This window comes from Mycteria americana, chromosome 14 (genome assembly GCF_035582795.1).
Source record: "Mycteria americana isolate JAX WOST 10 ecotype Jacksonville Zoo and Gardens chromosome 14, USCA_MyAme_1.0, whole genome shotgun sequence".
Taxonomy (NCBI): Eukaryota; Metazoa; Chordata; class Aves; order Ciconiiformes; family Ciconiidae; genus Mycteria; species Mycteria americana.
Genome location: NC_134378.1, coordinates 12,789,800 through 12,804,132, shown reverse-complemented (window position 1 = coordinate 12,804,132; position 14,333 = coordinate 12,789,800). Strand labels below are relative to the sequence as shown.

The 14,333-nt window shown below is 42.3% G+C and overlaps 1 long non-coding RNA gene across 1 annotated transcript; it reads left to right on the top strand.

Moving 5' to 3' along the window:
• Nucleotides 1-4,165: 4,165 nt before the first annotated feature.
• LOC142417150 (uncharacterized) lies at nucleotides 4,166-13,164 on the top strand. Its single transcript, XR_012777907.1, has 3 exons — nucleotides 4,166-4,184; nucleotides 9,562-9,628; nucleotides 13,151-13,164. It is a non-coding gene; the product is annotated as an uncharacterized LOC142417150 (long non-coding RNA).
• Nucleotides 13,165-14,333: the final 1,169 nt, after the last annotated feature.

The following is a 14,333-nucleotide window of genomic DNA, read 5'->3' as shown; positions in this document are numbered from 1 at the left end:
GGAGCCTGCTTCCGAGAGGCTAATGGCAGTAGCAACATTCAAAACATACCGCAGGCTGCAATAACAATGTCTCCCAACGGCACGCTGTGCGCTGGCATGCCGACGGGAAAGAAAGGGAGGATGGCTGCAAACTTCCTGCCCGGAGCAATGCCACGGCACGGGGCTCTCACTCATGCCATAGCGGCTCTGGCAGTGATGCATATTGCTCAGTAACTCTTGGTCGTCGATGGATTTCAGTGATCCCCCTGCAAATTGCTGAGGCGTTTTCCAGCAGAGGCTGGCACCGGGATCTCTCGGTGGGCAGTGCAGCGTGGCTGGCATTTAGAAGCACAAATGGTGTGAGAGGATTTCTTGCTGTTTGTCACCGTGACATGGCAGACACACCAAAGTCCTTTTCCAAACAAGATGGAGCACTTCCAAGGTATTGAAATCTAGTGGAAAACCTCTCTACCCTGACTCTCCTCCTGCAAATGCCTCTCTGAGGGTATGCAAGCAGCAAACCACGACCGGAGGGGAACGCTGGTCGCGAGGAGAGAAAAAAGAACTGTTTGGCAGGCTGGGGTGCAGGGAGGCTGCCTGTCCTCTGGTGCCTGCCCCACGGCCAGGACGGGGCAGCTCCCGCAGGATCAGGCTCCTGGGAAAGCCTGGTGCCTGGCAGCGTGTGGGCTTTCGGAGGAGCTGGGAGAGGAGGGTTGCAGCTGGCGAGAATTTCTGAGCTCAGACTGTGTGGTCTTGATGCCCTGCTGAGGCAGGTTATTGTGGAAGCGCTAAAATATAATGTGCCCATCAAACCATGACTGTCGTCCGGTCCAGATCCCCGAGTCCAATGCTTTGCATCGCACCCTGTCCCCGGAGGACTGGCCCTGGGATTTCTGAGCAGCACAGCTAGGACAGCCTGCCCCAGTTGTACCCAGTTCAAAAGGAAAGTGGGATGCCAGTTACCAACTGGGACATAACTCTGCTATGCATGTGTCTTTATATGTGCTTCATCTCTTATCCTATAGGCAAGAAAGCTTTAAAAATATTTATTGATAATTTGTGGTGATCCTTCCAACAAAGTTATGTTACCGCAGAGTCCTTGTTATGGCCATGTAGCTTTGGTATCAGAAGCATTTTGTTTTATTATCATCTCACTGCCCAACTGATTTCTTTTATAAGTTTCGCCTCCTATATCTTTATTTATTTTCCTTTTTTTTCCTGGTTTTATACTGAAGGTAGAAAGAACAATGTCTGTTCAGCCTCCAGTAACCTAATAAAATATCTATTGATGCAAACAAAGGAGAAGATTTGTTTTCACCATCTTTGCAAAAGGAAAGACTGCAGTAATTTTTAGAAGGGGTTTTTCTTGGTTTGTTGTTTGGGGTTTTTTTTTTCATTTAAACCAGCCAACACAAAAGTCATTCTTAGGTAATATTTAAGGAGATATTTCACTCAAGTTCTGAATACTCTTGGAATGTTTTCAAAGGAGAAAATGAAGGAAAGTCCACCATTAACAGGCAGTTAGAGAAATTTTCAGATTACTTTCAGTTTCTTACTTATCTTGGCACGCCATTAAAATAATTACATTTTTTGTAGTAACAGAGAGATTGATTAGACTGAAAATGTTATTGTTAGCATGTTTAACATTATATTTACCCCACTTAGCAGCTTTTGATTCAGAGCGAGGCAGTGTGTTGAGTGCATAACCTTAACAATGAAAAATGAAAGTAATTTCTATGAGGAAGCTTCAGTTTTAGTAGCTTTAGTCTAATCACTTTAAAGGGCCTGGTTTAATCTAGTTTTTCTTGGGATTAGAAGACTTCTAATTATTGCTTGGAATCAAGCTTTCTAGCCTTGTATGAAGCAACACATTAAAGCTGGGATTTTAAAAGAGCCTAAGGAATACATCTATCATTAAAATTCAATGACACTGGCAGCTTAGCTCCCTGCCTCCTTTGAACATCTCATAGTTTCCTATTAATAAAACAACATCTGTGAAATTCAGGAAAAAATATTAATTTTGACCCCTTCTGGATTTTAAATGGGCATATTGACCCAATGCAAACCCATCCTCCACTCCCGCAAGCCCTTCCTGCACATTTCACTTTCCTGTGAGCAGTTTTCTTTAGTCCTAAGGTTATTTTATTGCAATCCAATATTTCTTCAAAGTAGGAAACTTTCAAGACCATAGTGGGTGGATTCTCTGATCATTTCCAGAGACAGAGGGAAATGAGCATCGGCTTCGGTCAAGGACCACATGATGGAGCGGCTGCACAGCATCAGTAAATGTTTGGTCTAGAACGTGGCCAAGATGGTGGCACCGAGTGTGTGCATGTGTGTGTGTGTGAGAGTGAGTGAGTCTGGAGGACCTTAACTTATGCTTGTGCTAAAGTTTTAACTGATAATGATGATTTTACACGCTAGGTAAGTCACCCTCGTACTCTGGCAGACACTCGCAAACCCAAACCAACACACTCCTCCTTCAGGCGATGCTACTGCGGATCTGAGACTGGTCCCTAAGACTGTGCTCTGCTAGTTCCTATGACATTTGCTTAGACAAAGCTTCTGCACTAAAAGTGGCATTTATCTTTAATTCTTTCTCTCCCAGAGTTTCCACTGGGTTCCCATTACAGACAGAAAATTGGCAACTGTTCAGATTAAACACCAGAGTGAATTTGCTTGGCTCCAAGGAAGACATTTCTGTGTCGAAAGCTAAATTATGTTGCTGTTTTTCCACCTGTTAATGTGTAGATTATATAATAGAGACATTTTTAAAATTTTTTTTTTCTTCTTATGGTTGCAATGATGTGGAAGATGTGATCTTCACAGCTTCTTCTTTGCTTCATAGATAATGCCAATGCTTTTGTCAAAAAGATCAAAAAGTAATATTTGAAACCATGAGGATTTTGCTTGCTGCTTACAGAGATGTTTTTAGTGGTAAATCTTACAGAAATTTTAGTCCAAAGCCATTTTTTTAGGTTTAAATCTTTGGCAATACAAGAGCTCTATCCTACAATTTGGATGGTTGTGGGCAGCGCTGTTGGAAATCCAGATGTGTGGGTCCCAATTTGCATGTGTTTTGGGATGCCTTGATTTCAGGGTAGCCAGCCTGCAACATCTTTTGAAAGTCCCAGCTTCCTGGGATGGTGTAGTCAGAACATTTGAGGACCAGTCCCAGTACATAATGAAAGGGCAAGTACAAGTGGTGAGATCCCCAAATCAGCGGTCTTGACTTGCAAGTTGATAATAGGCCGGTGTCTGATTATTTCCTTCGATGGACTCAAGCTACACACACCGTAGCAGCATGGATGTCACATACTGACTCCACTAATGCAGCTGGGCTTTATATTTTCCGACTGCTATTGAATATGCAATGGCAATTTCTTGTTACTTTTTAATCTCTCCTTAAACAAAGTCATAGTTCTTACACAGTCACCTCTGAGACAGGGAGAGAAATATTTACCTAACAATTACTGCAGTCGGCTTAGCTGGGCATTTGAAAGTAACAGACATTTAAAAATATACAATAACAGTAATCTTTAAAAATACTTTATTTTAAAAATATTATTTGGGAAAAAAAGTCCTTGCTCCCTTTATTCAGCAGGAAATGCCACACAATTATCTTTATTTTCTTACTGTTTGTGGGATGAATTGAAAATTGCTGTTTTAGATGAATTTACCTAGCAGCAATTAACATTTAATTTCCTTTAAAAACATAGAAACAAGATTAAAATGCCCATTGGGGGGTCATTTCTCCTTGATTAAAGTTTAGAAGGGACCAAAAAAATTTGATGTTCAATGCATTAATCAAGAAATAAGAGAATGAAAACTTACGTTTGATATTCCAGAGGTGAACTCAGAAGTGGCTCAGAAACTGTTTTAGCTTATTTTTATTATCAGAGAAATAGTGTCTTGCAGGTGTACAGGGGTACATAGCCCACTGAAGCAAACAGCAGACTCTTCACTGAACTCAGTGGGCCTTGGATTGAAAAGGGTCAGAAAGGTGGACTAATATTCGTACACTCAGCATTTTGTGTTTCTTTAGATGTAAAAGGAAAGAAGAGATTCAAATGTGATAACCTGTGAGACTGAAATTCTAACATTACTTATGATGATCTGTATTAATATACTCTTTATTACTACGATTACCTGACACTAACCTCCTTGTGACCCTGCAAGTCCTTGTCCTGGAGTTGCCAGAAAAGGTAAATATTTCTGTGCATACTAGAAACCTTTTATCTCAAAGGCTCAGTGCGGAGATTTATGAAGGCCATTATATTCTGTTGTCCTTTATTTAGAAGCCTTACAAATAGAAATAATAAGAAACAATCCTGTAAAAATTCCAGAAGGAAATATGTCACTACTGAGCATAATGATGCATTAAGTAAGGTGGTACTGCCAGGATAAAGAATGGTATTTTTCAAAGGAGTGTATGGCTACACACCTAGCAACATTTATTTATTTAATGAGAAATATGAATTTTACACCTTCCTAGTGACCTAACTAAAAGGATTAAGCAGCATTTACATTCTCCAAGCTTAAAAAGATCTTAAAGAGTGGCTATGTCCTTACAGTTGCATTGTGCATGGCAGTAAATGCTAATCTCCACGTATACTGGTTTGTGCACAAACACTGGGACGGCCAGGGAGCAGATACTAGAGCCATGAGCGTGGCTGAAAGCCCATTGCTTTTTCTGCTTGAGGGACTTGTGGCAGAGGATTGCTGGTGGTTTTCTTTTCAAGAATATTGACCTCTCTGCTTAATATATTGCTGATATGATACCTGGATGAACAGGTACTTATTACCAATAACTAAGTTTGGCTGACCAGGATATCTTGAGTCAATCTGGGTCAAGCGCACACAGGAACACACACCGATGGCAACAGGCTGTTTGCTGGGGCCAGTCCTTCCAATGTATGGTTCATAGAATCATAGAATCACAGAATCACTGAATCACAGAATCATTTAGGTTGGAAAAGACCTTTAAGATCATCGAGTGCAACTGTTAACCTAGCACGGCCAAGTCCACCACTAAACCATGTCCCTGAGCACCACATCTACACGTCTTTTAAATACCTCCAGGGGTGGGGACTCAACCACTTCCCTGGGCAGCCTGGTCCAATGCTTGACAACACTTTCAGTGAATAAATTTTTCCTAATATCCAGTCTAAACCTCCCCTGACGCAACTTGAGGCCATTCCTATCATCCTATCACTTGTTACTTGGGAGAAGAGACCGACACCACCTGGCTACAACCTCCTTTCAGGGAGTTGTAGAGAGCAATAAGGTCTCCCCTCAGCCTCCTTCTCTCCAGGCTAAACAACCCCAGGTCCCTCAGCCGCTCCTCATCAGCCTGGTGCTCCAGACCCTTCCCCAGCTTCGTTGCCCTTCTCTGGACACGCTCCAGCCCCTCAATGTCTCTCTTGTAGTGAGGGGCCCAAAACTGAACACAGTATTTGAGGTGCGGCCTCACCAGTGCCGAGTACAGGGGGACGATCACTGCCCTAGTGCCGCTGGCCACACTATTTCTGATACAAGCCAGGATGCCATTGGCCTTCTTGGCCACCTGGGCACACTGCTGGCTCACATTCAGCCCACTATCGACCAACACCTCCATGTCCTTTTCCTCTGGGCAGCTTTCCAGCCACTCTTCCCCAAGCCTGTAGCATTGCATGGGGTTGTTGTGGCCCAAGTGCAGGACCCAGCACTGAGCCTTGTTGAACCTCATACAGCTGGCCTCAGCCTATTGATCCAGCCTGTCCAGATCCCTCTGTAGAGCCTTCCTCCCCTCAAGCAGATCAACACTCCTGCCCAACTTGGTGTCATCTGCAAACCTACTGACGGTGCACTCAATCCCCTTGTCCAGATCATTGATAAAGATATTAAACAGAGCTGGCCCCATTACTGAGCCCTGGGGAACACCACTTGTGACCGGCCGCCAAATGGTTACAGGGACGAAAAGCAGAGCTCAGACTCAGAGGCAACTCAGAGAAGATTCTTCTCACCTAAGGGATCAGCTCACAGAGCCAGCCAAACACTCTGTGGTAATGTCCCCATCTCGATGCATTTTCAACTGAATGTGACCCCAGTTTAGACCAAGGAGGACCAACTTCCACTTTCAGGTCATACACCTTAAGTCACTGAGATTTTTACTAACTAAAGCAGAAAAAAAGCTTCTTCCATTGCCCGTGTTGTTGCATTGTCTTTCAAAATCAAAGATGCTGTTGATCATATTACGTCTTGCACATATGGGCAGAAAGCACTGTGCTTGAACAGCAACTTTTTCCATACTATGCAGTAAACACATTCAGGCCATTCTGGTTTCTTTATTGAACAGTGAATGGATCTACGTTTTCGACTTGCCCATCTCTACAGAAACCTAGAGGTATGCAACTAGTCTTTAACCTGTTTCTCTGCTGTAGGGATCCTGTGCAGCTCTCTGCATGTAGGACTGGGACTGCTGTGTACCCAGCAATTATGGAGTGGACACATAAACATGTAGGAGAATAAAGATGGAGACAGAATCATGACATTTTTATTGCATTTTGACTTTTTGCGGATTGTGTGAATAATCTGGAATCTGGTCCATAAAAAATAATGTTCCAGATTGTTCAAAATGCACATGCAGTTGAATAATCAGTTCATATGTCCAATTATTTGACTTGTGAGTAGATTGGGTAAAACTTGGCATATTTTTTCCAGCATATGGCTGTACTTGTTTGAAACTTCCAACTTGTTTGAAAGAAAAAATGACCCCAAATCCACATAAATAACTATCCCACAGTTTTTCCTGTCTGCCTAATTTTGTCTATTCCCCCCACTAGCAACCAGAGATCCAATAAACTATTGAAGGCTAAAGGCTGATGTAACTTCTTTTTTAGGGCAGTGATTTCAACAACAGCAACTGTGTATGAAGAGGTTTTTTTTAAACTAGGGAAGAGCAAACAGCTAGAAAAACAAAAAATGTAAAGTGCTTATGCAAAAATCTGTCATGGACATCTGGACCACCCTTGTCCAGCTCAGGAAATGTAACACCAGTCATGCCTCTAAGTGAAAAGAATCAATTGCACTTTCTGTTTTCAGAGGATCAAAGGTCCCCCTGTCAGCTCTGCATTTCAGGCTGGGCAGTAACTCGCAGAGCTGGGGTCTTGATGCAGGTCTCTGTCTCCCCTCTGTCCCGCAGCACATCTGCGGCTGCAGGCTCGCGAGGTGTTTCCAGCGTTCTTGTTGCTGTCACTTCTTAGCACCCATGCGATCAGGCAGCTGTGTACCATGACGCTGCAGTGGTGATGCAGAAAAAGGGAACGGCTGGCACTGAAAGTCACAGAAGTCACCTCTTTCTGTGAAAGCTTGATTCTTGAGCCTGACAGTATCATTGTTTACAGCACACGTGCAACTCACTGAGATACTGAGGTTTAAATCTTGCTTCTGTAAATGAGGAGTATCTCTGCTTTATCCCTAAGGTTTTGGGACATATGGGTACAGAGCTCAGATTTACCTTATTTTTTTAATACCTAAACTGTTGCTAATGTGATAGACTGTATTGGGTCCAAAGGATTGGTACGACTAAACAGAGACACAGTCTGATTTAAGATTAGATACTTTTGTAAAAACCAAGCTTTACAAAATATAAGATGAGGGGAAATTTGCCATATTTATAGTTCAAAGAAATCTCTCTTCCCAACACTACTGGGTCTAGACATCTGTTTTTCATGCTTAAAATACAAATGCTGTAACAGCAAACCAGGTCACAACTGCAGAAATTGAAGCTGTCTAGAAACAAGAATAAAAATGACTTGTCCTCCACGGCAAGCAAAAAGCAGGAGGAAAAAGCCTCTTGCAATTAGTGGTGGAAAATAAAATTAGGTTTTCAAAATTATTACAGCCATATGTAAGATGGAGTCCCTCACCGCTGAAGCCACAGGCAAAACACAGTCTGGAATACTCTTCATACACCAATCCCTAAATAGCTGGGAACGATTGGGACTTTTTGGGTCATAAGGCTCACAGCTATCCCATACAACCACATCAGAAAATACCAAGGGAGGTTTTGTTCCCCCCACCCCTCATTCCCCCAGTAGAAGGCTGTACATCCAGTCAAAAAGCAGTTCCAATCCATCATCACCTGTTCGGGGTTACAGCCCTCTTCTCTCAGGTCTATTCTTTTTATAATGAACTACGCTCTCTGCTGACTTAATCCTCGTGAGAGTCATTGATTTACAGTTTCAAACGTAACATGGATAACATGAAAAGAATCATCTATAAAAAATTACATATGGCCAAATTCACTGGCTAACCTGGACAATGTTCCTTTAAGTTTAAAGCCTCTATTGTGCTAAATACCCAGATGTTAACAATCTCTTCTAGAGGCTATTGAATGCAGGAAGGACATGTTTTTAGCAATTAGAAAAATAGTAGTACACTTACACATGGCAATATTTAGCAGAGTTTGTTTGGTTAATAGGTCGGCAGTTTGGGACAGTTGGTGGTTGTTACGGGGCAGCAAGGAGGGTTTGTGCAACGAGCCGTAGTACTGGAAAGCATAAGGAACAGCCAGGTACCCACGGGGCACTCGCAGATGAAAGCGTGCTATATAATCCAAAGCACTCAAAAGACATCCCTTGTTCCATCGTTTCCTTCTACCTTTAAAAAAAAGCTTTGAACACATTTTGCGATAGGTTTGAACGGTGGCAGGGAGAGTGCACATATATAAACCAGAAAAAATGCACACGGTGGCGTAATGTTTTGGGCCTATAAGGATGCTACACATGTAAGGCTTGAACTAAAGTTCATATCCTTAAATACTTTTTGGGTAGAGCAAGAATTAAATAAGTGATTAAGTGCTTTCCTGAATAGGGCACCAGTCTTGGCTGCCATTTGCAGACTCCTGTAAAGATTATTCTCATGCTTTGCAGGAACATAACATGCAAGGGGCTGGGCTGAAGCCGGGAGCAGGTGCATACTAGCATTGCTTCTAGAGTAGACGTGTGTCTGCTGCAACGATTTATGATGCATTCCTCACAGTAGCATGAATTTGGCTGGTGGCCTTTGTAATTTATCTTTGCTGATATCATTATGTGCCTTGAGAACATTTATCTTCCTAAACGTAAAGAGTAAATGATTGTTTTAACGAGGAGAAAACAAGCCTTATTATAACAGCCCTGGACTAGGGACCACAGAAAGGCTTGGATTTTTAACACACTCCCATCTGTTTTAACAGCTGCTTATGGTTACTATAGTCACTGAACAAAGATACGGTTATTTTACCTTTCTTTATTGATGGCCCAAGTTCCCTCTTATTTTCTCTGTCTTTGCAGAATGGCAGAGGCCGTGCTTGGAGCCACAGACCTTTGGAGTCAGCCAGATCTGTGCAGTTTTCTGCATGCAGTGGTGCAATTGGCACTTCTTACATTGAAATCTTACCCTGAAAATTGGATGACATATAAGGATACAAAAAAGGGGCCATACCCAATCTAAATAATCCATCCATTGATCTCAGTGGTGGTTTCCAGTCTTTTAGGATTCATGGACCCCCATGGAGTCACTGACAATAGACCTGCTTTTCTTGGTTATTTTTTGCAGAACGTTAGAATTAGTTCACAGTCACCACAAGGTCCATGGAAAACATACATAAAGTCACACACCTAAGGTATGTATGAGATGCTACCACCTAAATTCTTACAGTCCTAATGGGTGAACACTAATAAACCTTGAGGAAGTCTTATTACTTGCCCCGTAATCAGACTAGATATATGATTATGCTTGCTTGTTGTTTCTAAGCCACATGCTGCCCTAAAGAAACCAGTCTCAGTACAGACTACATCTGTATCTACAGTAGCTTCTCCTTTAGCAAAAGTCAGAGCTAGTGGTGATTTTGCAATTCATAAGAATAAAAGCAACTTCTTTCCAGATTGTTATTCTTCTCCCTTCCTGGGTATGGGCAGAAACAGAAGAGAACAGGACCTCCCACTAATCTGAAAAAGCTAAACCCTAGAGAGGAGTAAAATGAAATTTTAATGAGGAATCAGGGCTTTGGAGGTGTCAAGTGTTGGAGTATGACTGTCCCAGCTCTCATGCCCCTAGAAGGGAGAATGGAAATTAATGCTGGGCTGCTGGGATTGTGAAGGAAGCAGCATAACCACAGAATCAGCACCAATTTTTTTGAATACAGGCCCAGTTTTTGCTTTGGAACAAGAACTTGGACTCACATGAATTGTGTGAGGGCTTGGCCTTGAAAAATCAATGGGTGCTCAGTATCTGGCAGGATCAAGTCCATGGTGAACAAGAAACTTGGCCCAGATGTGAAACAACACTTCTTCTGCTTTCCAACCCCATGGTGTAACCACCAGACCACAAACGTCTTTCCCACTTTTTGCTGTTAAGAAGGAAGCGTCAGTTTTCAGGCTTGGAGAAATGTGGTGGACTGAGGGCAGGAAGGATCTGTCATTCATAAGAAATCGTAGGCTAGAGTTTCAAGATCTATTTAAATTTTGAATTTCCTTAATGCTGATAGAGTCCGGGGGCAGAAGAAGGTTCTGTCGCCTGTGGCTCTCACTGCAGCATGCAGCGAGATCTCTTCTCTAGCTGCCTTTTGAAGTGTCTGTAAAAACTAATGACACCCTTAATTCCTTCACACTTTGGCAAACAGTGGCACCTTGCACAAGATAGGAAGCTGGCTCATTTTTGATTCCTTCTTCTTTCCCTAGCCCCAAAAGGGACCTTGAATTAATGCGCATTCCTGATTAGCATGATGATATAAATCACAGCAAGCTGCTTTCATGTTGAGATGTGAAGCCGGCGCTCCACAGTGCCCTGCAGTGCACATATTCTCAACAACTTGCAGTGCAATGAAACCAAAGTTGCTTCTGGTGTAATGTGCTACACAAACTGTTGCAATTATCTCCAAGGATGTGGGAGCTTTATCTGCCTCAAACCTGTGCTCTCAGACATTATAAAGTTAATTATAAAATGTGCCAAGGGGGAGGCAAGGAGAAACCTTGTTAACCTTTTCTTTCTGTGGTTTTCCCCCCTCATTGCATTTACATTGGCCTTGAAGAACTGGGACATTTTGCAGATGGTTTAGGGTCTATAAATTCTTATTTAAATCATCACGAGCCAAATACAACAGGTAGCAGTCCAGACTTCTCTAGAAAGGACAAACCCCAGCTAAGCATGTAAATAATACTCCAGTGCTTATTAGCATATAAATACATACACTGAGCCAGGTACCCTGGAAGGTTTATTCACATTTTCCTATTGTTACTCTGTAAAGTGCACTGGGTATGCACGGTATGACCCTGCAATATATTTTTTTAATGCTACTTCTCAGTGAACAGCACGAAGTAACAGGCTAAATGAGGGCGGTATTTCCTTCACTGCTCCACTGTCAGAAGGTGCTCATCTCAGGTGGCTGATTGATAGAGAACCAAAACGCCAGCGACCTCTGTCTATACCCACCAGCAGCCTCAAATGGCAGAGCCCAAATAGGCTGTCGCCAAAGGAAATTAGCTGCTTGAGATCAGGCTGGCATAAGAAATGAGAGGTGATCAAGGAGGGCAATGTTACGTTTTCTTTACTAATGGAGAAGAGCGTGGCAATAATACAGCATGTTGCACAGCAGGGAAGTACTGTTCTGTGCTGAACTGAGAGAAATAGGGTACTCATTACTGCACATTATAGCCGGGGGATGTCCTGAGACAGGCACTGATGACACCATTTACTTGTTTGAGCAAAACATATCAACCCTGGCCCCGGTGTCCCTGTGGGGAAGATAATGCTATCTTCCTTTGGCCATGTTATACCACTTAATGAGTAAAGGCTCTGTACGTTGTATTTCTGATGAAGAATCCTCTGCACATATTAACTGTTTTTATTTAAGAGTGAAAGAAATAGAATCTGCACCTTATTTTTTTTTTTTCTGAGAAAATCAAGAATCTTTTCCGGGTTTGTTTATTTTTATAGCTTTTTTATAGCTTTTTTCTGTCCCCACCTGCCAACTCTGCATCATGGTCCATCTGGTGAGTCAAAGAGTGTTAAATGTATATAGCTCCCTCCAGAGTTTCCCAGTGAGATTCAATGAAGTTCTTGCCATGAGGGATGCCTAGCTCTTCTCCCACAATCCCCCCAAAACAGAGTTTTATTATTCAATTCCATCTATTCTTGGCTGAGACTTGACAAAAGAAGCCATAGATGGAAGTCATTCACAGGCACTGAGAAAGTTGTTGGCTGTGCCTTTACACTCTATCCTGATGCAAAACAACATTTTACAGGTGACCATCCATAGCAGTTGAAATTACCTGGATGAAAACAGAGTCTGAATGTTAAGAAAGATCTTTTTTAATATTGTACTTTTGGTAACATTTTTGCAGTAGTCTTGTGCCTAAACATATAGGCTATCCTAGAAAGCTGTTAGGGCACACTAATTCCCGTAGCCCCATGAAATACACCCCTGAAACTGAAATAGAGTGCAAGTGGTTCTACAGGGTAAACATTAGTTGTAGACGCACATACTCAGCACTTTCAGGTCACCCAGAGTTTTCAGCCCTGCAAACATTACATCCCTTGGTATCACCTCTTAGCGACTAAACCTCAGAAGCAGAGTTGCTATGGCTTAGGGACATGGCTTTTTGGGGACCCAAGTATCTACTCAGAGGATCCCTTTCTTCAGACAAACAGTACTTTCAGAGCTGTTGGCTTATTAATCTTTGGTTTCCTGGCCTGCTGCCTCCATGTGTGGTTGCCTATCCTTGCTAGTCTGGCAAGGGGAAGAGAAAATATTTGGCCTTCAGGGGCTAGGCAACTCATTGCCCTGTATTGCTAAGAAGAGTGCATGATTCTGAGTTCAAATATTCTGTACCTGTTTTGCACAGGAATGAATATTACACAAGGTGCCAGGCAAGTGAAGCATAGCTAATGTAAAAACACCTTGGTCTGGTTCCCAGTTACCCTGCAGCTGCGTTAGTATTTACAGCACCGTGAGTCAAGTGCTCCTGAATCAGAACAGGAACAACTTATATTCACTTTGAATGCGTAAATCAGGCCACACAGTTCTGCTGGAATTACAGGCTATTTGCAATCATTTGTCTCCCTCCACGTGCTTTGCCCAGCAGGTATTCTGTAATTATTTGATAATAAAAATTATAGGCATTTTTACATTGCTGGTCCTCTGCAGGAGCTGAAGATTACCCAGCAATTTTTACACGAGTTGAGAATTTAAGCCTGATGTCCTGGCAGACTTCCAAGTTGGAAGACTCGATCGCCTGTCTAAATCCTCCTGGTATTTCTAACAGGCTGTGGCACTCTTCTTATCCTCCCGGGGCGGCACGCTGCGAAACAGCTGCATTGCTGTGCTTCGGCAGCTCTGCAACACAATGGTGGCAGGAGGAATTCTCCCAAAGAAAAAGTGCTTACGACTTGGTTGCTTTGATAAGGTCCCTTGGGAGCTGCAGGGATGAAAGAGGCTCTATGAATGAAATCTATCGCTATGCCCTGTTAGTCCAATATATGATAAAAGCTCACGGTGGTTTACCTATGATTATTAAAATTTTCAAACACCTGTGTAAAAAACTACTTAGCTTTGGCTTTATTCCCTCTCTCAAACAAATGCTCTTAAAATACTCCAAAAGAAATGAACAAGGTTAGCATTAGAGGTTGGAAGTGTCATATGAGAAGTGCATAGCCAAAATTCAGGTTTGTTACTGGTAGAAGATTACCTGTACCATCATTTTTCTGGGTTTCAGTTGACTATGTCTGAAAAGAGTATGTCCTGCTTTGTAAAGGTAACTTCTTGCAAAATTATTCCTTTCTCTCTAGCATCATTATAAAGGACAACTTTTTTGCCTATGCATTTGATAATTTATGTATTTGTAAATACAATAAAACCACAGTGGTTTGGACATTTACCGAGAATGACTGGTTTGGAGAATTTGAGAAACAAAAAGAGATAAAAACATCAGCTAGAAAAAGGAGTGCCTGCATTACAAATGGACTTTGTTATTTTTATCTTGGCAAGTATCATTAAACTTTAATTCTTTATGCACCCGTGACAGATAAGTTTGTCCCACTTTGCATTAAAGATGTGATGCGTTATTTTTGACAAAGTAATAAACCCACTGCACTGAGACCTAACCCCAGCGCACTGAAGCCTCTGCTCAGCAAGTATGTGAGTGCAGAATCAGGCCTTGACTTCTTCTCCTCTTTGCAGGCAACAGAATTACTGCTGTGAACTTGGAGACTAGCTTTTTTCCCCTAAAGTTTCCCCTCACCCAGTGAAACAGCCAGTTTCACTAGGAACAGTGAGTTTGCACAGTTCTGGAGTTCTGCTGGGGGCATATGTGTTATTTTGATTTCTCTGC